This window comes from Chlorocebus sabaeus, chromosome 18 (genome assembly GCF_047675955.1).
Source record: "Chlorocebus sabaeus isolate Y175 chromosome 18, mChlSab1.0.hap1, whole genome shotgun sequence".
Taxonomy (NCBI): Eukaryota; Metazoa; Chordata; class Mammalia; order Primates; family Cercopithecidae; genus Chlorocebus; species Chlorocebus sabaeus.
Genome location: NC_132921.1, coordinates 60732839 through 60759225, shown reverse-complemented (window position 1 = coordinate 60759225; position 26387 = coordinate 60732839). Strand labels below are relative to the sequence as shown.

Here is a 26387-nt window from a genome sequence, read left to right as displayed (position 1 = left end):
AGACTTTTATTTTTCTTTATGAAAACACTTGAAATTTAAAATGTCATAGGAAATTCAGAAAATAGAGACAGGAAAAAAAACAAAACTCTGACAATCTCACCATGTTAATCAAATTCATCATGTATGTCCTTTGTCTTTCTTCATGTGTGTATATTTTAAATAGTGGGATTTAGAAAGTGTACCTATGCTTTGTTTTTGTTTTCGTTTTTGTTTTGGAGCTGGAGTTTCACTCTGTCGTCCAGGCTAGAGTGCGGCGGCGCAATCTCGGCTCAATGCAACTTCTGCCTCCTGGGTTCAAGCTTTTCTCCTGCCTCAGCCTCCCAAGTAGCTGGGATTACATGTGTCCCCATACCTAGCTAGTTTTTTGTGTTGTTTGTATTTTTAGTAGAGATAGGGTTTTGTCATGTTGCCCAGGCTGGTCTCAAACCCCTGAGCTCAGCCAATCCGCCCACCTTGGCCTCCCAAAGTGCTAGGATTACAGGCATGAGCCACCAATCCCTGCCAGAAAGTGTACATATACCTTGTATCCTGATTTTTAAATAAATGAAATTATAATAAAAACATTTTCCCATTTTGCTACACGATTTCTCATCAGTAGACACTTTAATGGTTGTATAAGTCTAGGGAATGGGTGAACCCTAAAGAATTATTCCTCTGTTGTTGGACGGGAAGGTTGTGGCTGGTTTCTTTCTTTCCGGTATTCTCTTTAAGGTTTCTTCCAGTACTGAGATTCTATGTTTGGCAAAGAGAAATGCAAGCCACTTCTCAAATTATCTTCTCTAATTCTTTTTAAGGGGCACCTTGTGAGATGCTCTGATGTATGTTACATTTAGTTAGATTTCTGTTGTTTCCTCTGAGTATCACTTTCACAAAAATAATTTTAAGAAATTTCTGTATCGTTGCCTATCCTAGATGGTTTTTGTTCAAGTATACAGAAAAAATACGAATGTACAAAAAATACAGGTATAATCTTCACTCAGATTCCCACAAAGTGAATATTTTGCCTTACCATAGTACAATTACCAAAATCAGGAAATTAAGTTTAATACATACTCTTATCAAATCTACAGACCTGATTCAGATTTCAGCAACTGTCCCACCGTGTCCTTTTTCTGGCCCAGAATCCAACCGGAGACCCCAGGTTGCATTAGTTGTCATGTCTCCTTGGTCTCCTTTAATCTGGAACAGTCCCTCAATCTTTCCTTGTCTTTTCAAAGCCTTGACGCCTTTGAAAGGTACTAGTCCATTATTTATAGAATGGCCTGAGTTTTGGATTGTCTCATATTTCCTCATGGAATTTTCATGCCACCGCAGAGGCTTTGGATTCTTCTCAGAACGTCTCAGGAGGCATGTGATACAGGTCTGTCGCATGACAAGTAACGTTAACTTTAATCGCCTGGTTAAGTGGGTATCTGTCAGATTTCTCCACTGTAAATTTAGGATTGTTTCCTCAGTAAGTATTCTAGGGACCTGTTTTGTGACTATGTAAAAATCTTGTTTCTCATCATAATGTGACTGCCTAGATTTCATTGATGAGTCATCTCCTAACCAATTGTTACTGTGGTGTTTTCCAGATGGTAGTTTTCTAGTTTCATTGTTCTATGTTTATTAGTAGTAATTTAACTTGACAAGCTTTATCCTTAACCTAAATAGGCCTAAATCTTCCTTTAGTTAAAGCAAAAGAAGAGAATAGTAATCTATCACTTATTCTGTGCTGTTCCTGTTGTGAAAGCACAGAGAAACCACCAAAGGTGAGCTGCCCGGCACACACACCGAGATGAAGGACATCTTCATGTATCTGATTAATGCGTGACTTTCTGTCTTCCTCAGCTAGGTATAGACAATTCTGCCAAAGAATCAGTTCTACAGATGAGAAAAATTAAAACCTGAGATATAGATACACTGTCTCAGATCAGACAGGGGCACAGCTAGAACTAGTTTCCAGTGCCCAGAGATTTTTTAGTACTTATCTAGGACCTCTCTAAAAATTACATTACTTCTGTTATACAGATAACATGGTATGTCTTCAAGAAAAGACATTTGCTTTTACAACTATTACCATTTTTAATTTTTATTTTTAGAGCCAGGTCTTGCTGTGTTGCTCAGGCTGGAGTACAGTGGTGCAATTGTAGCTCACTGTAACCTTGAATTCCTGGGCTCAAGTGATCCTTCTGCCTCAGCCTCCCCAGTAGCTGGGACAATAGGCATGAGCCACTATGCTCGGCTATTTGCTTGCTCTTTCATTTTTTATTTCAGTTTTTCCCCCTCATTTGACACCTTTGGTATATTTGCTCTTAAATAAAATCATTATCAATAAGATTACCATTCTTAGGCTGGGCACGGTGGCTCACGCCTATAATCTCAACACTTTGGGAGGTCGAGGTGGGTGGATCACCTGAGGTCGGGAGTTCGAAACCAGCCTGACCAACATGGAGAAACCTCATCTCTACTAAAAATACAAAATTAGTCTGGCGTGGTGGCGCATGCCTGTAAGCCCAGCTACTCAGGAAGGCTGAGGCAGGAGAATCGCTTGAACCCGGGAGGTGGAGGTTGCAGTGAACCGAGATGGCGCCGTTGCACTTCAGCCTGGGCAACAAGAGTAAAACTCTGTCTCAAAAAAAAAAAAAAAAGATTACCATTCTTTTGGCTAATTATTATATACTTTTTCACCCATTATAATCCAATCTATTATTTGCAAACAACAATAGTAGTTATTTACATAGAAGCTTCTTATAGACATAAATTACAAAATTTATCTTTACCTCAAGCTGAATTCTTTTTTTTTTTTTTTTTTTTTTTTTTGAGGCGGAGTCTTGCTCTGTCGCCCAGTCTGGAGTGCAGTGGCACTATCTCGGCTCACTGCAAGCTCCGCCTCCTGGGTTCACGCCATTCTCCTGCCTCAGCCTCCCGAGTAGCTGGGACTACAGGCGCCTGCCACCACGCCCGGCTAATTTTTTTGTATTTTTAGTAGAGATGGGGTTTCACCGTGTTAGCCAGGATGGTCTCGATCTCCTGACCTCGTGATCCACCCATCTCGGCCTCCCAAAGTGCTGGGATTACAGGCTTGAGCCACCGCGCCCGGCCCAAGCTGAATTCTTAACAACAACTTTAAATTCTGAACACAGAAGCTTCCATTTATCCAGAATAGTGACGAGGTTCTGGTTAATTAACATTCCCATGTATAGCAGGATCTCCACTCTTCAAAGAATCCAAACACAAAACTGGAGGAAAGTATTTACCTTAAAACTGGACAATGTTTCACATCAATGTGAACAGCCACTCTCATTGGGTAGTCCCATTTAAAACCAATGGCTGTCAGCTCTTGTTTTTCAAATTCCTCTTCTACATTGTCTTGTTTTCTTGTCATTTATCTTTTTGTATTTTCTAAAGTGGCATGTAGGAGAAAAAATTTTAGGTTATTTGGACATTCTGGTGATTGAGATCTTGCATTTTTAAAGTTATTAATACGTTTGTTTTCATCATAAGCTAAAAAGAGAAAGATATTCTGTAGACAGTTGGGGACACTTTGTTTTTTTTTTTTTTTTTTGAGACGGAGTCTCTCGCTGTTGCCCAGGCTGCCAGGCTGGAGTGCAGTGGCGCGATTTCAGCTCACCGCAACTGTCACCTCTTGGGTTCAAGCAATTCTCCTGCCTCAGCCTCCCAAGTAGCTGGGATTATAGGCATGCACCACCATGCTTGGCTAATTTTGCATTTTTAGTAGGGACGGGGTTTCTCCATGTTGGTCAGGCTGGTTTTGAACTCCCAGCCTCAGGTGATCCACCCACCTCGACCTCCCAAAGTGCTGGGATTACAGGCATGAACCACCACACCCGGCCAGAATCCATTATATTTCTAGGGCTGCTGTATTTCTCTTTGGCAAGGAAGTAGAGTTGAGAGGAAGACAGAAAACACATAAGATGCTTCTAAATTATGCAGGAAAAATGTATGTTTCTATTGATATTTTTCTTTCTAGTGGTGGTGGCAGATCCTAACGTTTTAAACTGGAGTGAAAGTCTGTGTAGCTGGGATTTGAGACGGGGTGGGTGTCTATGATCTGGGGCTTCTAAAGCGTGAGGGTAGAGTATACACTAGGGTAGGGTGAACAGAAGTAGAATCCTTCCATTTTCTTCTCTGCTCCCCACATTCGTGTGCCTGCCTGGGATAATCTAGCTTCCTCAGCTCTGCCACCCAATACCTCCCCGCGGTGGTTGGGGATGGGGACTACGGGGAGAGACAGGTTAGTGGACATGGTGGGTTATCTATCCATTCTTCCCTTCACCTATCTCAATGAACTCACATTTTACTTTAGTTTACATCGTCACCCATGTACTTGGGGAAGAGAAGATCTCAACCTTAACAGTTGGTTGGCTAAACCAATCAGTGCATTCCATTTCCCACTGAAGGCCATTGTTCAGGAGTGGACATGTGACTTACCAGGTCCAGTCAAGGTGTATCTCAGGACTCCTGCTTGGGAACCTGTGACAGACTGCCCTTCATCTGCATGCCAGGATGTGCAGGAACCATCGTGTTCCTTTTGCCACCTAAGAAAAGCAACTTAAAGATGAAGTCCAAAGAATGACAGAGGCACATGGAAGGGAGTGGCAGAGAAATGCAGCAGGAGATCCTGGTTAAGGTGATTCTAAAGCCAATTCTGCTCTGAACTTCCAGTTACATGAACACATAAATGTTCTTATTGTTAACCCAGTTAGAGAAGATATTGTTTCTTGGAACCGAAAATATTCTAGCCTTTTACCAAGGGTTGGAGGTGCCTCCGTACACCCATCTCTGGGGGCCATGTTTTCCCTCTGACATGATGTTATGAATGGTAGTTAATTGCTCATATGCACCTAGAATGTAGATTAAATGTATACCCTTGAAGTTAACAATAGCAGAAAACAATGCAGTTCAAGTATACAACATTGTACAATGAGGAGGAGAAGGGCAGTATTTGAGGCTCTAACCATCATTTATCCCTGCCTTCCTGCCTTCCTGCCTTCCCTCCCTTCTCTCCCTCCCTCTCCCTCCCTTTCTTTCTTCCTCCTTCCTTCTCTCCCTTTCTCTCCCTCCCTCCCTCCCTCCCTCCCTCCCTTCCTTCCTTCCTTCCTCCCTTTCTTTTTCTTTCTTTCTCTTTCTTTCCTTCTTTCTTTCTCTCTCTCTCTCTCTCTCTCTCTCTCTCTTTTCTTTGTCTCTTTCTTTTTTATTTCAGACAGGGTCTCCCTCTGTCTCCCAGGCTGAAATACAGTGGCACAATCACAGCTCACTGCAGTCTCAACCTACCAAGCTCAAGCCATGCTCCCGCCTCGGCCTCCTGAGTAGCTGGGACCACAGGTGCACACCACCATGCCTGACTGATTTTTGTATTTTTTGTAGAGATGGGTTTTTGCTATGTTGCCCAGGCTGGCATCATATTATTTCTATGGATAAATCTGTTACAAGTTCCATATAAGCAACTTACAAATGAAATTGTCAGGACTCTGTGGGTCTCAAGTTTCCCATGAAGGTGTCATATTAGATGAAGTTTAAGGTATCTTCTAAGTTTAACATTCTATGAATCTTTGTTACTGGTTCATTTTAAGTCAGTTAAATGGAATTCCTGAAATAGGGCAGCATTCTTGAATAATACAGCACTTGAAGATTGTTCATTCCCTGTTCAGCAAGCTGTATCTTGTTTGTTTTCACAGCAGTTGAGGATTTACCATCATTATTTTAACTATTTTTGAAATTCTAGCACTCACATCTTGCCACTAAATATTTATACACAAAATACCTTATTTGTTGCAGCAAACTTATTATTTTGATTTGTCAGTTTTTATGGAAACCTGAGAGATCCAAACAGGCTCACATTTCTAAGCAAAAGCAAATAGTAATTTCCTCCTTCTCCACCCATGTGTTAGTCAAAGTAGGGACTTTTTCTAAGAGTAGAGACATTGGCCATCTTGAGGTAGTTTCAACACAAAAATGCAGTGGTTCATAATACTTTGGTTCAATATTTAAGTTACAGATTGAAAAATAAGTGGTCTAGGAAGCACAGAGAATGCCTTGAAATAAAAAGATCCGTGTCTGTGGTCATAATTAGGCAAAACCTACTTTACCTGTAGGTGTGGTCAGTGATTGTCTACCTGGCAGGAATTAAATGTTTCTAAGAGACTCCTCTAAAAACTCTCTCCCATTAGACTACACCAAGAAGTCTGAAATTCTACCAATCACTCTTTAAAGAAACTGTGCTACAGAGTGTCCACTGGGGGGGAAAAAAAAAGTTTTTTAACCCATTACCTCCCAGTGGCACGCTAGCTGAGATCAGCCTGATGGCCACCTGTTTGGGGGGTGAGTGCTGAGAAATAGAGGAAGGAAGGACTGAATCTGGGGTACCCTACTGAAAGTCCCTGTTGGGTACACAGCTCTGGGTATGGGAGCAGGGGCCCAAAGACCATCTGGCTCGTTTCATGGCTTTTTCTCAGGTGTTCCTATGTATCTTGATTCAAAAGAAGTCAATGGATCTCATTTTCCTTGAGTCTCTGAGGGTTCACATTGGAAGACAGCTTCCTTCTACATCATTCCCATTCTCTGCTCTCTTGCTCCTTAATGTATGGTCACCTATCAATAAGTCTCACTGGGGCCCCTCTGCTGTGGCCTGGCAGTTGCTCTTTGGCAAAAGAACAGCTGTTTGGATGCTGCTTCTCTCCTCAGAATGACTGCCTTAGGATTATATCCAGGAATAATGCCTCTTCAGTGGGCCCCTGATTCGGTGCTTGGAGGGGGAGGAAGTGACAGACAATTCCTTTGTTTCCTCCTCATTTCCAGCCCACTGTCCTTGTAGCTGTGTTAGAGATGAAGCAAGTAAGGCTGGGCACAGTGGCTTATGCTTGTACTCTCAGCACTGTGGGAGTCCAAGGCAGGCGGCTCACATAAGATAAGGAGTTTGAGACCAGCCTGGGCAACACGGTGAAATCCCGTCTCTACTAAAAATACAAAAAATTAGCCGGGCATGCTGGCAGGCGCCTGTAATTGCAGGTACTCAGTAGGCTGAGGCAGGAGAATTGCTCGAACCCAGGAGGCAGAGGTTGCAGTGAGCCGAGATCGCGCCACTACACTCCAGCCTGGGTGACAGAGCAAGACTCCATCTTAAAAAAAAAAAAAAAAAAAAAAAAAAAAGAGAGATATGAAGCAAATAAGAGAAAGGATGATACTGATGTTTGCTCTTGGTGTTGTGGAACAGAAGGACGGGGAACTGATGTGAGTCTCTGCTGACTCTCTGCTATGGATCTATTTGGGGTGCATCCATTAGGTAAAATATCTGATGGTGACACATTTTTAAAAAGGATTCTGTAGGGCAGCAACCTCACCTACCTTCTCTTCCTTTCTTTTTTTCAACAGAGATGGGGTTTCGTCATGTTGCCCAGGCTGGTCTCGAACTCCTGGACTCAAGCAGTCTTCCCCGCTCAGCCTCCCAAAGTGTTGCGATTACAGGCGTGAGCCACTACGCCCAGTCTAGTGTTTTTATAAAAGTTCTGCCTTGTGTCTTATGTGAAGTGTGCTTAAACTTTGTTTGCTTGGCAGTCTTGTCCCTGTTTCCCTGTACTGGGGGCTTCCAGGAAGGGAGGAGCACTGGTAAGGATGATGGCTGATTTTCCTCAAGTAAGTTACCAGTTCTCACACTATGCATTGCCCTGGCCCCCTAGTCCATGCTGAACAAAGCAGTGGAAAATGTAAGTGACGGTATTCCTTTTATTATTATTTTTTAATTTTTTATTTTTTGAGACGGATTCTCACTCTGTCACCAGGCTGGAGTACTGTGGCATGATCTCGGCTCACTGTAACCTCTGCCTCCCAGGTTCAAGCGATTCTCCTGCCTCAGCCTCTGGAGGAGCTGGGACTATAGGCACACGCCACCACATCCTGCTAATTTTTTTTTTTTTTTTTTTTTTTTAGTAGAGATGGGGTTTCACTATGTTCACCAGGATGGTCTCGATCTCCTGACCTTGTGATCTGCTCGCCTTGGCTTCCCAAAGTGCTGGGATTACAGGCGTGAGCCACCGTGCCTGACCAAGTGATGGTATTTTTAAATTGAGATCAACAAAAAGGAAAACCTTGACATTTTATTTGAATGAGCCCTTCACAGTGACCCTTATTTCTTGTGTACTCTTTTCTCTCTATTTTTGGTGTGACTCTTTTTGTTTGTTTTTGTTTTGGCATGTGCCAGTCATCATTCTGTTTCTTTATGTTATACCTAATGGCAAAAGGAAGTTGCCCACTCTCAAGACTGAAATCTGTTCCTTAATATTAGAATGATGAAAACAAAAGAGGAGAATGATCTGGGTCCTGAAAATGGAAGGTATGCCTATGTTTTACATTCAGGGTGCTGAAGACATTGTTGGCGTTTAATAAATTCATGGTGATTTGTACTTATTAGCCATTAATTCTTTTATTATTATTTTTATATATTTTTGAGACTGAGTCTCGCTGTATTGCCAGGCTGCTGTGTATGGAATGCAGTGGCACCATCTTAGCTCACTGCAACTTTCACCTCCTGGGTTCAAGTCATTCTCCTCCTCAGCCTCCTGAGTAGCTGGGACTACAGGCTCATGCCGGCACGCCCAGCTAATTTTTTTTTTTTTTTAATAGAGACAGGGTTTCACCATGTTGCCCAGGCTGGTCTTGAACTCCTGAGCTCAGGCAGTCCACCTGCCTTGGCCTCCCAAAGTGCTAGGATTACAGGTGTGAGCCACTGTGCCCGGCCTATTATTATTATTATTATTATTATTATTATTTTGAGACGGAATCTTGCTCTGTTACCCAGGCTGGAGTACAGTGGTGCAATCTGCAACCTCTGCTTCCCGGGTTCAAACAATTCTCCTGCCTCAGCCTCCCAAGTAACTGGGATCACATGTGTGCACCACTATGCCTGGCTAATTTTTGTATTTTTAGTAAAGACAGGGTTTCACCATGTTATTCAGGCTGGTCTCGAACTCCTGAGGTGATCCACCCACCTCAGCCTCCCACTATTTTTATTTTTTTGAGGCAGGATCTCACTTTGTTGCCCAGGCTGGAGTGCAGTGGTACAGTCATGACACACTGCAGCTTTGACTTCCAAGACTTAAGCGTCCTCCCACCTCAGCCTCCTGAGGAGCTGGGACCACAGGCACGTGCCACCGTACCTGACTTTTTTTTTTTTTCCAGAGATGAAGTCTCCCTATGTTGCTGAGGCTGGTCTCAAACTCTTGCCTCAGCAGTTGTTTTAAGAGGCTTAATAAGTTATTGGCCAATTCAGAATTATAAATACAACCAACATAATATTCATAAGTGGCTGAATTCGAGAAAAAATGTGGAGTGTGTTTTGAAGTTGGGGGTCTAGAATTGGAGTTGAAGTTGAAGGAGTGGAATGTTGTGAAATATAAAGTTTATAAAAATTCAAAGTCTGAGAAGTACAGGAACAATGCCCAATGCAATAATACCCTCACAATAATAATCCCTTTAAGACCAATTGTACAATGCCTGGGATTAGAAAATTTCCACCGGCTACAGTAAGGATTTGTTTATATTCAGATAATTGGATCAGAAAATGACTTATGATGTCATTTGATCATCAACTCTATTCAATGTGGAATCCTCCCAAAAACTGATGTTCAAACCTTCTGACTTAGAATTCTATTTAGGAGGATGTGAGAGGAAAAAAAAGTTGAAATGTAAAAAGCCATCTAAAGAGATCATTGTCTTTAGTGTGGAATGGTATGCTATGGATAATGCTGGAATGTATGCTTTGGGCTTGGGGAATTATCTAAAACCTTAGGCAACAACTTGTTCAACCAGCATTTACTGAGTTCTGTGTGCTGGACACTGCGTCGAGGGGAATAAAAAGATGAATGAGACGTAATCGGCCCTCCTTAGATCTCACAGACTCAGGGAGCAAATGGTGCAGTGATGATGAGTGGAAAGTCTGAGTCTTACCCCAATTGTATGACTGGTTTTCAGCACTTGGCTAGTTCCTCGCTTCTGTTCCCTCACCCATAACATAAAGAGAGAGAATAATGAAGGGATTGGCCTCTCGGGCTGGTCAGGCGGTCACGTGGGCTGGAGAACTGGAGTGATGAGCTCTGTGGTTAAGCCTCTGAACTCTTCAGGCCTCAGTTTCTTCATCTCACCCTCAGGATAATAACCATGCCCACCTTGCAGTGCCATTATGGGAATTATATTGAGACAATCCACATGGAGCGTTTGGCTCACAGAAAGCACTTGGGAGATGTTAGCTGCTGTTAGTACTATTCCTAGGTATTTGGAAGAACATTTCCATATTTGAAATTATTGACATATTTGTCATTGTGTAGACAGCACACTGGAAGGCACATAAAATGTTTCACTTTTTTGTTTTTTGTTTTTAAGATAGAGTCTCTTCTGTCACCCAGGCTGGAGTGCAGTGGTGCGATCTCAGCTCACTGCAACCTCTGCCTCCCAGGTTCAAGTTATTCTCCTGCCTTAGCCTCCTGAGTATCTGGGATTACAGGCGCCTGCCACCAGGCCCTGCTAATTTTTGTATTTTTAGTAAAGATGGAGTTTCACCATGTTGGCCAGGCTGGTCTCGAACTCCTGACTTCAAATCATCCACCCGTCTCAGCCTCCCAAAGTGCTGGAATTACAGGCATGACCACTGCACCCGGCCTGTTTTCACTTTTAAATCAGAAGGTTTGACATCATGGAATCACTGTCTAATGCTGATCCCACACTTTGGTTATCATAGATTATTATTATTGTTATTATATCGACGGAGTCTCCCTCTGTCGCCCAGGCTGGAGTGCAGTGGCACAACCTCGGCTCACTGCAACCTCTGCCTCCTGGGTTCAAGCGATTCTTCTGCCTCAGCTTCGTGAGTAGCTGGGACTACAGACGTGTGCCACCACACCCAGTTAATTTTAGCATTTTTAGTACAGACAAGGTTTCACCATATTGGCGAGGCTGGTCTCGAACTGGTGACCTCGTGATCTGCCCACCTCGCCCTCCCGAAGTGCTGGGATTACAGGCGTGAGCCACCATGCCCAGTCTATCATAGATTATTTAAAAAGGGCAAAGAGACTATATAGATGTGATCTTCATTATTGGCAGATTTGATATTTGCAAATTTGCACACTCAATAATGTTTATTGGTAATCCCCAAATCAATACTCACGGTGCTTTCCTGGTCATTCTCAGCTATGTGCAGAGCAGTAAAAAATCTGAGTTGTTCACCATGCTTGTTTCCAGTTGAGGCTGAACAGGACTATGTTCTGCCTTGTTTCAGCACTCATACTGTAAACAAGTGTCCTTTCAAAGTCTCTGTAGTGCCACGTTTTTCACATTTTTGTGCCTTTTGTTGGTGATTTTGCTGTTTGAAATGGCCTCTAAGCATAGTATGAAGGTGCTGTCTAGTGTTCCTAAGTGCAAGAAAGCTATAATGTGCCTTACCCAGAAAAGATATGTGTTAGAGAAGCTTCATTCAAGCATGAGTTATGGTGCTATTGGCTGTGAATTCAATGTTAATGAATCAACACTACATATGAAATAAGGTGTCTTTAAACAGAAACACACATAAAACAAGCTTGATGAAAACATGGTGACCAGAGGCTCATAGAAACTTAACCCTCTATTTCCCCTGGGAGCAATGGCTCGGTACTCACCAATTGAGTGTTTGTGGTAACTTTATAGCACATAGCTATCATTAATAATAACAATCAACTGCATGCGTGTGTGTGTGTATATGTATTTATAAATGTATGTGTGCATACAAATGTATATATATACTTAGGTATGATTTTTTGTTTTTACAAAATTGCTGATAAATGTGTCAGAGAGTGAATGAATGGGGCTCTTTTGAATTGAGAGTCAGACTTGTGAGTTGGACTTACTGGAACAAGGCCAGTATGTTGGGGGCCGGAAATCACATTTACAAAGAGATTATTTTAAGTCGTCCATTCAATAAATAATTTTAATACTAGCTCCTTTCTGAGTGGTGGCAAGAAGAGGAACTTGATCTTGTCCTAGTCTCTGTTTTGAGAGATTGGTCTGTAAAGCCTCTCACTGCTGCAAGGAAAAGTCTAGATTTAACAGATGGATTGGATGAAAAAGAAGAATCCACAGCATGATTTTGAAAGTCTTAGGCATAAAAGAAACGACAGTCCCTGGACTCTAGAACCAGACTGCTTGTATTTGAAGTTAATCTCTGTCATTTAACTAGCTGAGCGACCTTGGGGAATTTTCTTAGCCTCTCTGTGCCTCCCCTGTAAAATGTGTACCTACCTCAAAGAGTTAGGGAGACAAAATGTAAAAGCTCTTAGAACAATGCCTGCTACAAGGCATGTGCTTGTCCAATATTAACTCTTATTAACATTACTAATCTTCAAAGCTTGCCTCAATCTCAATCATAGAACCATGAATTCACTCACTAGACACTGACTGATCATGTTCTACGTCTTAACAACTCGGTAAGCTAATAGCTGACTATAGATCTATGTAGATAATTTTGTGGATCTATGGATATATAGATATTTTAAACTCTTCTATGCAGTTACTCCAAGGAAGAGACTGTCAACAATGGATGATACAGTTTCTCATTTTTTGCTTTGCCCGGGGAGCCAAAGGAGAGTGCCATTGGTGAAGGCAGACATACCACCTGCTGTGTGGGTGAAGGAAACTCTGGCCAGCAGAGATCCAGGAGGAGGGACCCAGCCATGGAATGCAGGGCACCAGGGATTCTGGGCAGGAGCAGCAAGAGTATCTCCTGGGGACCCTGGGGGTTCTGAGCCCTGGCCTGAAGGGCAGCCTGAAACCTCAAGAGACCACAGGAATATTACCGTTTCCATCAGCACTAACTCTTGCTAAATGCTGACGTGCACAGGGCCCGGTGCCAGGTGCTGCCTGTCAGAAAACTGAGCTATCTATCTGCAGAAACGTTCATGGTATTGATTGCTGCTGGCTGTGGAGATAGTAAGGGGGAAATGACCAAAGAGGTTCGCACAAGGGCTTCGGAGATACTGATAATGTCTTTTTAAAATTATTATTATTTTTTTAAAGTTTCTGAAATAGAGAAGGGGTCTTGCTATGTTGCCCAGGCTGGTCTTGAACTCCTGAGCTCAAGCTATTTGCCTGCCTTGGCCTCCCAAAGTGCTAGGATTACAGGCGTGAGCCACCATGCCTAACCAATATTGATAATGTTTTATTTCTTAAGCTGGACAATACCTGCACTGGGTTTTGTTTCAGTATTCTTATAGACCACACACACATATATTACATATATTCTTATAAGTGTACATATTTATATGTTTTTGCTGCAAAGATAAATACCAAAATTACAGTGACTTAAACAAGTTAAAAGTTATTTCTCTTTCATGGAACAGTCTGAGAATAAGTGATCCTTTTCTAAAGCTCTATGATGTCACAGACTGACACCCTTTACTGCAACTTTGTGCAATATGTGGCTTCTGTCTCATTGTGGCTGATCCAGTGCCTGCCATCATGTCTAAATTCCAGCCAGTAGTTTAAGCAAAGGTTAGGGGAAAAGCACGTTTCTTTGTTTTTAAGGGAATGACCCAGAAGTTACGATTTTTTTTGGAGGTGGGGCGGAGGGCATGAGTCTCACTCCATCACACAGGCTAGAGTGCAGTGGTATGATTTCAGCTCACTGCAATCTCCGCCTTCCAGTTTCAAGTGATTCTCGTGCCTCAGCCTCTGGAGTAGCTGGGATTACAGGTGCATGCCACCATGCCCAGCTAATTTTTGTATTTTTAGTAGAGATGGGTTTCTTCATGTTGGCCAGACTGATATTGAACTCCTGGCCTCAAGTGATCCACTGGTCTCAGCTTCCCAAAGTGCTGGGATTGCAGTCCTGAGCCACCACACCCGGTCCAGAAGTTACAATTCTATCTCACATCCCACTATCTAGAACCTGGTCTCTTAGACCCCCTTAATTGCAAAAACAATCTGGGAAATGTAGTCTTTAGCTGGGCAACAATTAACAGAGCTAAAACGTCTTTTCCTGTATAAGAAAGGAAGGAGGGGCTGGGCGCGGTGGCTCATGCCTGTAATCCCAGCACTTTGGGAGGCCGAGGCGGGTGGATTACCAGGTCAGGAGTTCGAGACCAGCCTGACCAATGTGGTAAAACCCTGTCTCTACTAAAAATACAAAAATTAGCTGGGCATGGTAGCGGGCACCTTTAATCTCAGCTACTCGGGAGGCTGAGGCAGGAGAATCGCTTGAACCCAGGAGGCAGAGGTTGCAGTGAGCTGACATCATGCCACTTTACTCCAGTCTGTGACAGAGTGAGACTCCATCCCCAAAAAATAAAATACAAAGGAGAGCAAATATTAAAGGGCAAAGAGCAGCCTCTGCTACAAATATATAAAAATATATAGGTGATGAATTTAAAGAGCTGAAAGTAAAAACTGTACTTCCCAGTGCATTAACTATGAACTTATTTATTTAAAAATCATTACAGTCTTGCCTGGGCACGGTGGCTCATACCTGTAAACCCAGCACTTTGGGAGGCCAAGGCGGATGGATCACCTGAGGTCAGGAATTCAAGACCAACTTGGGCAACATTGTGAAACCCCGTTTCTACTGGAAAAAAAAAAAAAAAATTAGCCGGGCAGGGAGGTACATGTTTGTAATCCCAGCTACTCTGGAGGCTGAGGCATGAGAATTGTTTGAACCCAGGAGACAGAGGTTCCATTGAGCTGAGATCCCACCATTGCACTCTGTCCTGGGTGACAGAGCAAGACCCTATCTCAAAAACAAATAAAAATAAAAAAATAAAAAAAAAATCATTATAGTCTTAAAGGAGAGTCAATAGGGAACAGAGAAACATAAACTATAAACATTGGAGGTTACTGCTACTTGATAACTACTTTGAAATGAAGAATTAAAAGCTGTAGTGTAAATCAACCAGAAAGTGGTTTGATTTTTTTTCTTCACTTAGGGTGGGCTTGAATAATTTGAATTTTAAAAATGCTACATGCCCACAACTCTTCAGAAACATAACTAGCACTTAAAGCATGGGAGGCCTCTTGTATGCTGAGGTTAAATTGGTTCTGGACTATTCATGAGTATTGTTGCCATGGACATGAGGTGATTATGTAGGAACAAAACCCACTATTCCTCTTCTAATTTGTCAGGTGAGATCTCATGGAGGAGGTAGAATCTCAGGGACTGGTGGAATAGGAAAGGAGGAAGTTTGAATTTCTTTCTTTCTTTCTTTTTTCTTTTTTATTTCTTTGAGATGGAGTTTTGTTCTTTTGCCTAGGCTGGAATGAAGTGGCGCGATCTTGGCTCACTGCAAACTCTGCCCCCTGGGTTCAAGCGATTCTCCTGCCTCAGCCTCCTGAGAAGCTGAGATTACAGGCGTGTGCCACCACACCCGGCTAATTTTTACATTTTTAGCAAGACAGGGTTTCGCCATGTTGGCCAGGCTGGTCCTGCTATGGGCCAGGCCCTGCTCTGGGCTCTGGGGAAACCATGGTGAACAGAATAGACAAGTCTCGCTCTGTCGTCCAGGTTAGAGTGCAGTGGCGCGATCTCACTGCAACCTCCGCGTCCTGGGTTCATGCCATTCTCCTGCCTCAGCCTCCCAAGCAGCTGGGACTACAGGCGTCCGCCATCACACCTGGCTAATTTTTTGTATTTTTAGTAGAGATGGGGTTTCACCGTGCTAGCAAGGATGGTCTCGATCTCCTGACCTCGTGATCTGCCCGCCTCGGCCTCCCAAAGTGCTGGGATTACAGGTGTGAGCCACCGTGTCCGGCTGTGTTGAGCTTACATTCTAGTGTTCCAGCCTAATTTTATTATTTTGAGTTCCACTTTAATGCCCCAAATCTAATTATAATTTACTTAAGAGACTCAGTCAGGACTTGGCCCTCATAGCATGCAACAGTGATCTCTCTGTCTGAAGAGGTTTTCATCCTTGAGGTCAATTTTCCGGTGAATACACTTAGAGATCTGATCATTTGTTCCTCATTGACACTCTTTATCTTTTGTTGTAAAAGGTGTATTTTTGCATCTACAGTTTTGGTATAATTTTGTAGTTAAAAAATCTTTGCATGTATCCGAATCCTGCCAACCTCTCCGCTTTCTTGCTGGCACTTCACACTAAGGCTCCAGTTAATTATCTTTGCTTCTTCTCACTTCCTAAACCTTGTCTGATTAAGTCATTTCTCAAAACTCAGTTTTAAGAGTTTTAAAACTCAGTGAGTTTTAAGACTCCTCCAGGAAGCCTTCCCTGGTTGCACTCCAACAGTCCCTTGATTTCTGTCTACGGTGGCACTTACTACCTGGTGTGACAATTTTCTGTAACCTTGTCTGCCTCTCCTGATTGTCTGGGAGCAGCTTGAGGGCAGGGCATTGTCACGCATCTTTGCACCCCTAGTACCCGCCATAGTGTTTGTCTCAGCAGGATCAAGGAGTTTGAATGACTGAATGACCAAATAAAACAAACAAAAACTTACTTGCACTATCAGCTAGGGACAAACAGGGTGAGTTGATGATTGCAAATAATTCCCTGTAGGAAATGTCTGATGCTCACAAAAGCTTTTTCTTGTCTTTTCTTTTTAGTTTTGATCACCCTCCTACCTCACTTCTTTGAGGCCTTGGTACCTCCTCTCTTCCTCTTAAAAAGTGGCCTGAAATAGACGTTTGTGTTTTTGCTTATTTATCAAAACATCTCAAACAGCCTGTATGGTGAGCCAAACACTCTTCTAAGCATTTTATAAATATTAATTCATTTAATCTTCATGAAAATCATATATATATATGTTTTTTTTTTTTTTGAGAAGGGTCTTGCTCTGTTGCCCAGGCTGGAGTGCAGTGGCATGATCTCAGCTCACTGCAACCTCCACCTCCTGGGTTCAAGCGATTCTTATGCCTCGGCCTCCTGGGTAGCTGGGATTACAGGTGCCTGCCACCATGTCCTGCTAATTTTTGTATTTTTAGTAGAGACAGGGTTTCACCATGTTGGCCAGGGAGGTCTTGAACTCCTGACCTCAGGTGATCCACCTGCCTCGGCTTCCAGAAGTGTTGGGATTACAGGCGTGAGCCACCGTGCCTGGCCAGGAGTAGAGATATTAAGGAACATGCCCAAGATCACACAACTAAAGAGAAACAGCAAGATGCATATCTGGGATTTGAACCCATGCCTCCATAACTGGTGCAGAGGGGCAGGCAGCTGCTGCAGCAGTTGCACTGGGTAGACCCTTTCCTATGCACCTAGCCTTTTGCACTTCTGCCCAAAGTGTGCTGAGCTCTGGACAGAAAGATGACTTTGAAATGTAAAGGTTGACAGTTTTGTGGATCCACATTGTGGTTTTTGGCTAGAGTTTGCTGGGCACTGGTAGTCAATCTTTTAAAATGGTATAATATTCACACTTTTGTTGGTTGGATAATTGCATGCCTTTAATTTGTGGTATTATAAACAGCAGTAATCTAGCTTAAGAGTAGCCAGAAAAAGTTATTTGATATCCGTTAAGTCAGGTTTCTATCTTTATCTACCTCTGTAGAGGTGAATATTATTATGGCCAGGAAAAAGCAACATTGTAATATACTCTAAAGGGTATCTCTTGAGTGGATAGATTAAAAATAAAAACCCCTTCTGAAGAAGGTAGGCAACTACTCTGCTTCCTTCCCTAACAGGCTAATACTATTTTCCCCTTAGGTATCGTGACAATTTGGCTCTCTGTAGGACATGAACATTAAAGGCAGGGCGGCCGGGGGGGGGGGGGGGTGGGAATCATACCTTTCTTAGTCCATTGACTTAGAACAGTGATTTAAAAAAAAAAAAAAACCTACTTAAACTGCTGCCACCTAAAATGTTTACCTTAGTCAGAAAACTCTGATAGTTCAAAATAAATGAAAACATTAGCTGATGCAAAAGAATTGCTTATTTGGTAAGTATGAAGTCCCCTTAGAGTAATCATTGAGAATAAGGGAGTCCATCCTCAGTGATTGCTTTTGGTCAGCGTTCTGTGGTTCAGTGGGCTTATCTTCACAGGCAAAGAATAAATAATTTAGATAGCAACTTCTATCGGAAGACATTTCAGTGGTTTGAAAATCTTGACTCTAAGTTAACTGTTCAGCCTTTGGAAATGGATCATCCCTTTTGTTTAGCCCACTGGTGTAGTATTTAGATTAATGTGTAAGTTTGTATTTAACCCGACAGAAACCAAAGAGCCAGATCATGCATGCTAGCGGCCTTCCTGGGGCCCTGACAGATGTACATGCAGGAAAGGGGACTCAAGTCATTAGTTTGTGATTAATGTTTGTAGAAAACAATATTTTTACCATTTTATGTATGGAGCAACTGAGTCACGAAGAGGTTAAGTGTCTTGCCCTTGATTACAAGGCTGTTTAGTAGTCCAGGAAAATCTAGCACTCATGCATGCACATTGACCATAATTTTGCATCCAATTCTCTCTCTCTCTCTCTCTCTCTTTTAAATTGAGACAAGGTCTTAATCTGTTACCCAGGCTGGAGTGCAGTGATCTAGACTCACTGCAACCTCCAGCTCCCGGGTTCAAGTGATTCTCCCACCTCAGCCTCCCGGCTAGCTGGGACTAAAGACACACGCCACCATGCCTGGCTAATTTTTGTGGTTTTTGTAGAGAGAGGCTTTCACCATGTTGGCCAGGCTGGTCTCGAACTCCTGACCTCAGGTGATCTGCCCGCCTCAACCTACCAAAGTGTTGGGATTACAGTCATGAGCCACCGCACCTTGCCTTTTTAAAATTATTGTTTTTATTTTGACAGAGGGTTTTGCTCTGTTGCCCAGGCTGGAGTGCAGTGGTGTGATCATAGCTCACTGCTGCCTTGAACTCCTGAGCTCAAGTGATACCCCATCTCAGCCTCTTGAATTCTCACCAATTCTGTTTTGTGAATTACAGTTCCTGTACTTGCCCACAGGCAGGTTACAGGCTGGAAGTGAGAGGATGTTGACAATTGCTTTCAAGGGGAAGGGACCTACCCAGGCTTGCTATGTGTAACAGAACTGACACAGGGGCTGACGTTCCCCCTGGGCCTGGCCCTTTTGGACCTTCTGGCTCTCCGCTGATTCCCAAAGGCTTCTGTCCATGAGGATTCAATCAGCCTCAGGACGGCTGGCTGGGCTGGGGGGCAGGAGGGTTGTAAATCTGGGAGAGCTGCAAGTATTCAGGGTCTTGAACTTTATCAGGTTTGAATGTGTGATTGTGAAAGTAAAGAGCAGAGAAATGACAGCACTCAGTAAATCAAACGTAGAGAAGATCAGAACTGTCAAAGACAAGAGAAAAACAGGCGCTGGGCACAAACCGGGCAGAAAAGCTGCAGGCACGGGAAGACTTTTATGTTCCCTCCAGACTTTACCTTCTGAAAAACAAATCTCTTTCCCTGTCATTTTATCTAGAGAAGAGTATTATTTGTTATATCCCATAAATTCCTTTTTAAAGTTTTCATTATGAAGGTTTAGATCTTCTTTTAGAAGATAGGGTGCTATAAGAAAAAAAACAAAACAAAACAGAAAATCAGTTGAAAAATGACTGGAATGGCCTAGATTTTTTTCCCTATCACTAACGTGTTCCCTAGCTTCTCGGAGATCTTTTTTATTCCTTCAAAAAAACAATGTGATTAAAGTATAATAAATCTGCATATATAGCAAAACCAAATTGAAGAGTAAAAGGCATAAGAGAAGTCTAAAGTTAGATGATTGGGTGACTTTCATTAGTTCTCTCCCCCCTCCCCACCCCTGCTAATATCGAATGCCAGTCCTCAAGGTTACCCTTCTTAGTGATCTGTTAATTCACTCCTGTCTACTGCCAGAAAGAGGTTCCCAGGAAGGGGTGCTGCTGGGACAGGGATTCTTTTGTTGGAGCAGAGGAGGAGCCTCAAGATTACTGTCTTTGTCCTGCAGAAGGCATTGCAGAAGGTCTGTTGCTGGCATTTGCAAGGGGAACAACAAGGGATGTCTCCTCTTCAAAGGAACCAAAGACAAGTAGAGAACCTATGTTTGTCTCACCCTTCACCTCCTTTCCTACCATAATGCAATAAATAAAGTCTTCACTGCTGGTACATAGAAAAGGCTTGAGACCTCTGGTCAATCACAGGTCCCAACTGAATGAGTGCTCAAAGAAGTTATTTACTGGGAATTAATTTTGCTCCTGTTGGGCCAAATAAGACATCAAAATTTGGTGTAGTATATGAAAGTTTATTACAATAAATATTAGTAATAATATTCATATAGCGCTTACTATGTGCCAGGTACTATTAGCAGTTTACATGTAAGAAACCTTTTCATCCTCTTAGCAATCCTATAAGGGGAGTACTTTGATTATCCCATTTTGCAGATGGAGAAACTGTGGCAAAGAGAGGTTGGGCTATTTGCCATGATCACATAGCTCGTCAGCAGTGGCATCAGGATTGAAACCCAGGCAGGCTGGCTCAGGGTCCTGCGCAGGCCCAATGGCTCCTAGAAATTCCCTCAGTGTATGAGCCACTCCTTTCTTTTCAAACCCACTGGGTTGCCTAGAGGGCAATCTGGACTTGAGTACTTTTTTAGAGAAGGGAAAAAGACTCAGTCATCTCCTTCCATCTTGGAAAGTGGGATTTTGCCCAACTGGCTTTACAGAGGTGCCAACCTTCTAGACTGTAAACACTTCAAAACTAGGAGCGAACTCTTCTCTTTCTTCCTTGTGCAGTGCATACTCAGTATGCACTGGGCAAGTGGCAGGGAACTGGAGGACGGCAACCTGGTAGACAAGCCTTTGGTCCTAATTCTCTGCATATTTGCAACATAGCTGTATGGAGAGGTCATATTTCTGGGTAATTTTTTTGTTTGTTTCTTGGGCACATTTTGCCCCTTTAATTGACTCAAAGTGGAGCATTTGTAATTTAGCAAGTCTCCAAAAGCTGATTTCCTTCTTTTCCTTGCTTCCTTTTAGCATTCCCTGTCCCACACTTTTTGGTTTTGAAAAAACAAAACCAAAAAACTACTGAACAGTCAGGAAGGTCTTTGAGCTGAGACAGCCCAGAGACAGTGGCATATGGACCCTGGCCCTAGAACTGGCGTGGCCTGCACACCTTGTGATACCAGCAAAATCCAGGAAGAGCCTAGGTCCTGCCTGTCTAGTGGGTTGGACATTTCTCCATCCCTTTCACCTTCTTGGGAGCAGAAATGTTCCCTTTTCCTCTGATGCGCTAATTTTCCCCTCCCCAGAGGCCGGTGGGGTAAGGATTAGATAGGACGGATGATTTTTGGCATTCACCTTATTTGGAAAGATAACAAAAAAAGAGAAGCATCTTCCACTTCCCAGCCCAGTGTGAGGGGGCAGACAGCAGACCCTGGGGTACCTTTTGGAATTGAGAGTCCTGCCCCCACCATCTGCCAGAGAACACACTGGGGGAGGCAGAAGACTTGGGAAAGCCCCCGGGAAGCCAAGGGGTCTCATCTGAAACTTATCCCCACCCCATCACCTCCTTGTCCTATTTCAAAGAGGTAGAAAAGGTTTATGCTGGTCTGGAATATGGACTCCTTTTACTTAAGGGAAGGAGAAAACTTCAAAAACATCACAACTGACTCCCCAAGCTCACTTTTTAGTATTCAGGATCAGGAAACTGGATCTTCCCTGCCGTCACCCTTTGGTGAAAGGGAAGGGATCACTCCAGGGGCAGGGCCTCGGCCCAGCTGGCAGCCCTAGGCTTTATGTAGTGATGCCAGTAGCAATTAATAATGATAATAAATACCACACTTCAAACCAAACCCAAGCCGAGGATGACTGAATGATTGGACCTCTGCCTCCCACCTGCGTGTAGTTTGAGTCCACACCCTCCCGGGCAGCCTCAGTTCCACCCACCACCTTCAGCCTGGGATTCAAAGGGAGCGCTGCCCCAGGACCAGCGACGTGGACCAGCACACTGCCCCTTAGCAGACCCACAGGGAGTGGGATGGTAGGTGGGGGCGGTTGGGTTTTATCTTTATTATTTAGTGTCAGAAAATAATCAAAACAGGGTGGTAATTTCGGCCCCCTGAGCTCGGTTTAGTTTTTCCGCGAAGTGCAGGGGGGCCGTTTTAAGATCCCCACCTGGAGCTCCAGAGCTCCCAGGGACCCCCGTGTCCACCCCGTCTCCTAGGGCCTGGCACTCCCTGGCCCCGCAGCCCGGGAACCTCCACCTTCCCCAGGCGGCAGCCACAGGTCCCGCTGGGCCCATCTGAGGTCTGCGGCCGCCGAAGTCGGGATCTTAGGGCGTCAGGGAGCAACCAGGCCTTGGGGAGGGAGGCCGGCGCCGGCGCGGAATTTCTTTATCGGTATTTGAGAGCCGCAAGCTTCTCCTTCGCTTCTTTAAGCGATCACGGAAAGACACCTTTCGATCTTTTGTCAGACATTTTGGCCCTTAATAGCTAAATTTATTTGGTTTAAAGCGGCTACGGGAGAAGCAGGGAGGGAAAATCTTTCGTCGGTCATTGGGTGGCCTAGATAACAGACTTGGAGAGAGAGGGGAGAAGAAAGTAAAAAGGTTAATGGATGAGGGGAGGGCTGGAGGCGCCCGGCGTGGGGCTTTTACGGCGACCCTCCCCCGACCGCCCCCTTATCGCGGCCCGAACATACCCGCGGCGCAGCGAGTACATTAAGTCACGTAAACAGCGCGGAGAGGAATGCCACCGCGGTGACCTTTCGTGCGCCGCCGCCGCGAGCCCACCTCCGCGCCGTGCTGGCGGCCACCGGCGGCGCGCGGGGGTCGGCCGGGGGCTGCGCCGGGCGAGGGGCCTCCGGGCCGGGCCTGGCCTGCGCAACGCGCCGGGCCTCGATTCCGACCGCCCGGGGACCCCGGCGCTGGCTCTGCGCGGTCCTTCCCCCGAAGTGGCCGGTGGCGGGGAGCCGGCGCTGGGGGTGGGGGCGACCTTTGAGTTTCCGCCGCCACCACCTGACGTTTCTAAAGAGTGTTTTTGGTTTTCCGAGATTTAAACTTAAAAGAAAGAAAGAAAATCACCGCCAGGACTCTGGTCGACGGCCTACGGTGCAGTGCGACCACTGAGTGGGGGACACGCCGCCCGGAACTCGCCACTGGCCCCAGACGCTGGCAGGGGTGGGGGGCTTTGAGGTGACCCTGGGTCCTTGGGTAAAAGCGTCCCGAGACGGGAAGAAATATGGTATAAGCGAGAAGGCCTCATAAATCTGGGCTGTTAAAAATCTAAGTTAAAAATATGTTTTAAGTCAGAAATGCATTCTTTTTCTTTATGAAACATCGCCGAAGCAGCCAGTTTGTGACAGGATAGTAAAATGAGCGTGAGTTCGCGGGGGTGGAGGTGCACCGGGACGATGGTCCTTGCCGGGTCTCGCCGCTCCTCCGGAAGCGGCGCAAGACTGGGTCCCCAAACACCCTTCCCGTTTGGCAGCCAAGCCCCCGCCCCCTGCCCAATTGGCTGCAGTGTTCTGGGTGGATTTGAATCGCGAATAGTGGTGTGGCGCGGCCCAAATAAATCAATCTTGGGGACAGGCCGCGCCCGGGAGCCAGCCCTCTGTGACGGTAAGGGGGACGACTCGCCCAGGAGGGGCCGCTCATTGGGTCTAAACAGTCCAGAGAGAAACAGTTTCGTTCAAGATTAGCAAATCCCGAAAGAGGAGACAGGCGGGGGTGGAAAAAAAAAAAAAGGAAAAGAAGGAAAAGAAAAAAATATATATATACCCATGAAGAAAACAGGAACTTTTAAGAGCTGTCCGTGTACTTTGGACACTAGTGGGTGCCTTCTCCCCAGCTCTTGGGTTTCTCCCTAGTTTGGGGTGCATCTCTTCCCTCAGAACTTCCTAATCTGCCGGCCTTCTAGACCAGCTGGGGCGCGCCCAGGAAGCTCCACGCGCGGGCCTGGGGCTCATGGGAGTGGCTTTGAAAACATGCTTGTCTTCCCCAGAGTTGTCCCTAGCGCCAAAGATGCACTGGGGAAAAGGCACATTGGAGAGGTCAGGCAGCTTGGTTTTCTGTCTGAATCAACTGTACGAGTTAAACAGTTTTATTTTGAAATTAACCAACACACACAAAAACAACAACAACATGCACTACCCATTCCCTCGTTTGGTTGGAAAACCAGTCTGAAAAAATAAATACAATCTGTGACCATGAAAAGGAGCAATCACTTATTTTTCCCATTTGTTTTGAACATTATTTTTAAAAATAGATTGGGAATCTGGAGGGTAAAATGCCGGGTCCCTTCCCGAGCCCTTAGAGCCCGAAGGTTGTCGAATCGGTCAATGTCCACCCCGCCGCTCACCTCTGTCCCAGCAGCGCCGGGGCCAGCGCGCCCTTCTGCTGTGTCTGCGGAGCTGCGGGAAAAGCAGGTCCCCGGGGGGTATCGAGTGTCCAGGGATATCCACGCAGACATCCTTGTACTTGCAAATACAAAGAAACACACAGGACAGAGATCAGGCTCGCGCCAGGGCTCGATCTCCTCGGGGCTCAGGGTTGGAGGCCATTCACAGCCTGGACGCAAACTGAGCCAGAGAGTTTATTTTTAGCAAACAAGATAGTTTTTAGAAAATTGCTTTTAATAGCAAACCTGAGAAACATTATTTCAAAACGTTGGAATCAAAGGAAATCAAATGTCCACAACACATTTCCGTCACTGCTTACAATTGAGCTTCTGCAGAACGCAGTCCACTTAAACATTTGGTGGAACTCACGAAAAGAACCAAAAGCAAGGCATTCCGGGTCCTGGCCGGGGCTGAGCGGCCGGGCGGACGCCTGGCTATCTCTTCTGGGAGTCGCGCATTCAGTCGCACTCAGGTTAAAATTTAAAGCCCCTGGATCCTGCTCCAGTAGCCAACCTCTCCATTCCAGAGTTTTCTACCTTCAGCCTTTTCAAAATGCGGCCACGCTGAAACTGGGAGCCGCCGCAGTGATTGGGGGAGGCAAAGTGGATTGTAGTAAAAGTGACTAAATTGGACTAGAACGGTTTCTGGACCTTCTCGGTAGCAATTTAAAATTCAGAAGTGTTTAGAAGCAATTTACAACGAAGAATGAAAAAAGAAGAATTCTCTCCAACTTCCTGAATTCCTCGCCCCTTCCTCCGCACTGCCAGGACCTGTCCCCGCTCCCCCAGGAGCCACAAGTTCACAACTCACAGTTACATGCAGAGGAAACAACGCTTAGCGACGAGGTCTCACCGTCTCTGGAAACCATACTTTACAACGCACCTCCCCACCCCAGTTCAACTCTGCAAAGGCTCCTCTCCCTTCCCTAACTGGGAAAACACGAAAATAAAAACAAAACAAAAAACCAGAGCCCAAACGCTTTCTGGGAGACCGACCTTCAGAAAATCATTTACTTCGATTTACCTGGCGGGGGGGAGAAGGAGCGGGCGGGGGAAAGTATAAAAATGCATTCTCACAAAAACAACTCCTCTTGTCCTAAACTCTCCCTCGGCAGCCTTCTGGGGTCACGTCTGTCGGAAGAAATCCTTTCTGTGAGCGAAAGGGAGCGAGACATATATCACGGCTCCTGCAGCGGACGAGCCTGCGGCCGCGCGAGTCGCCGCTGACAGATCGGCGCTGATAACCCCGCGACGTTCATTTCCAGTCCCTTTGCCCGCTAGGGACCGTATCAGTTTGTACAGAGTTGTGATAACTGTTTGGAGGGAGCGAAGAGGGGGTGTGTATATGAACGTGGGGGTGGGGAAGCAGCATTCAGCTCTGGGTCCAGGGAAGGTGACACCCCCTCTTCGCAGTGACTTATCTGCGACTTACCTGAAACTCTCCAGGGAAATCTCCGTGCAAACGGGACATCAAAAGTTGGAGAGCGTCCTCGAACACCACTGATGTGGAAGCCCTTTTCCATTCTGCGCACCCCATAGACTACCTTTCCGTACAGGACCACCCGAGTTAAAGTTCCCAAAAGTCAACTGGGGAATTTTGTCGTGAGGTTCCCGAAACCACCACGACCTGAGCCCTAGCATCCCGAGATAGGGTCGGAGAAAGTTTAAGGTCGGTCTCACACAACCGCAGGGCAAAAAGCACATTTGCTGTGAAGGGGCTAGGCGGGGGTTGGGGGGCGGGGGGGCGCAGAGCACATTCTCCCCTCCTTCTGGGGGCGTGCTGACCCAGGGGCTGGAGCGCCCCTCCCGCCGCGGCGGCGGCGCGGGGCTGTGCACTGCCAACTCCTCCCGTGCCAAGGCTCCCTCCTCCCTCGTGTGGGTGTGTGTGTGTGACTGCGGGAGCGGGAGGGTGCACAGCCGCTGTGTGGGTGCGGGTCGCCAGCCAGGTCAGGCTTTCTGTGGCCTCCGCCCCTCCCCCGGCGTCCCTGGGCTCAGCGCCCCCCGGGTGGACTCGCCCCCACTCCGGGGACAGGGCTCGCGGCTCAGCCCACGCCCGCAGGCAGCGCGGCGCTCATTGTCTGCCTGGGCGGCGCGCTCCCCTCCCCCTCG

General features: G+C 45.4%; 1 long non-coding RNA gene across 1 annotated transcript; it reads right to left on the bottom strand.

Moving 5' to 3' along the window:
* On the bottom strand, positions 1 to 26339 carry LOC103222659 (uncharacterized). Its single transcript, XR_493498.3, has 4 exons — positions 25711 to 26339; positions 4435 to 4541; positions 3240 to 3384; positions 1 to 1362 (listed from the first exon to the last, which is right to left on the bottom strand). It is a non-coding gene; the product is annotated as an uncharacterized lncRNA (long non-coding RNA).
* Positions 26340 to 26387: the final 48 nt, after the last annotated feature.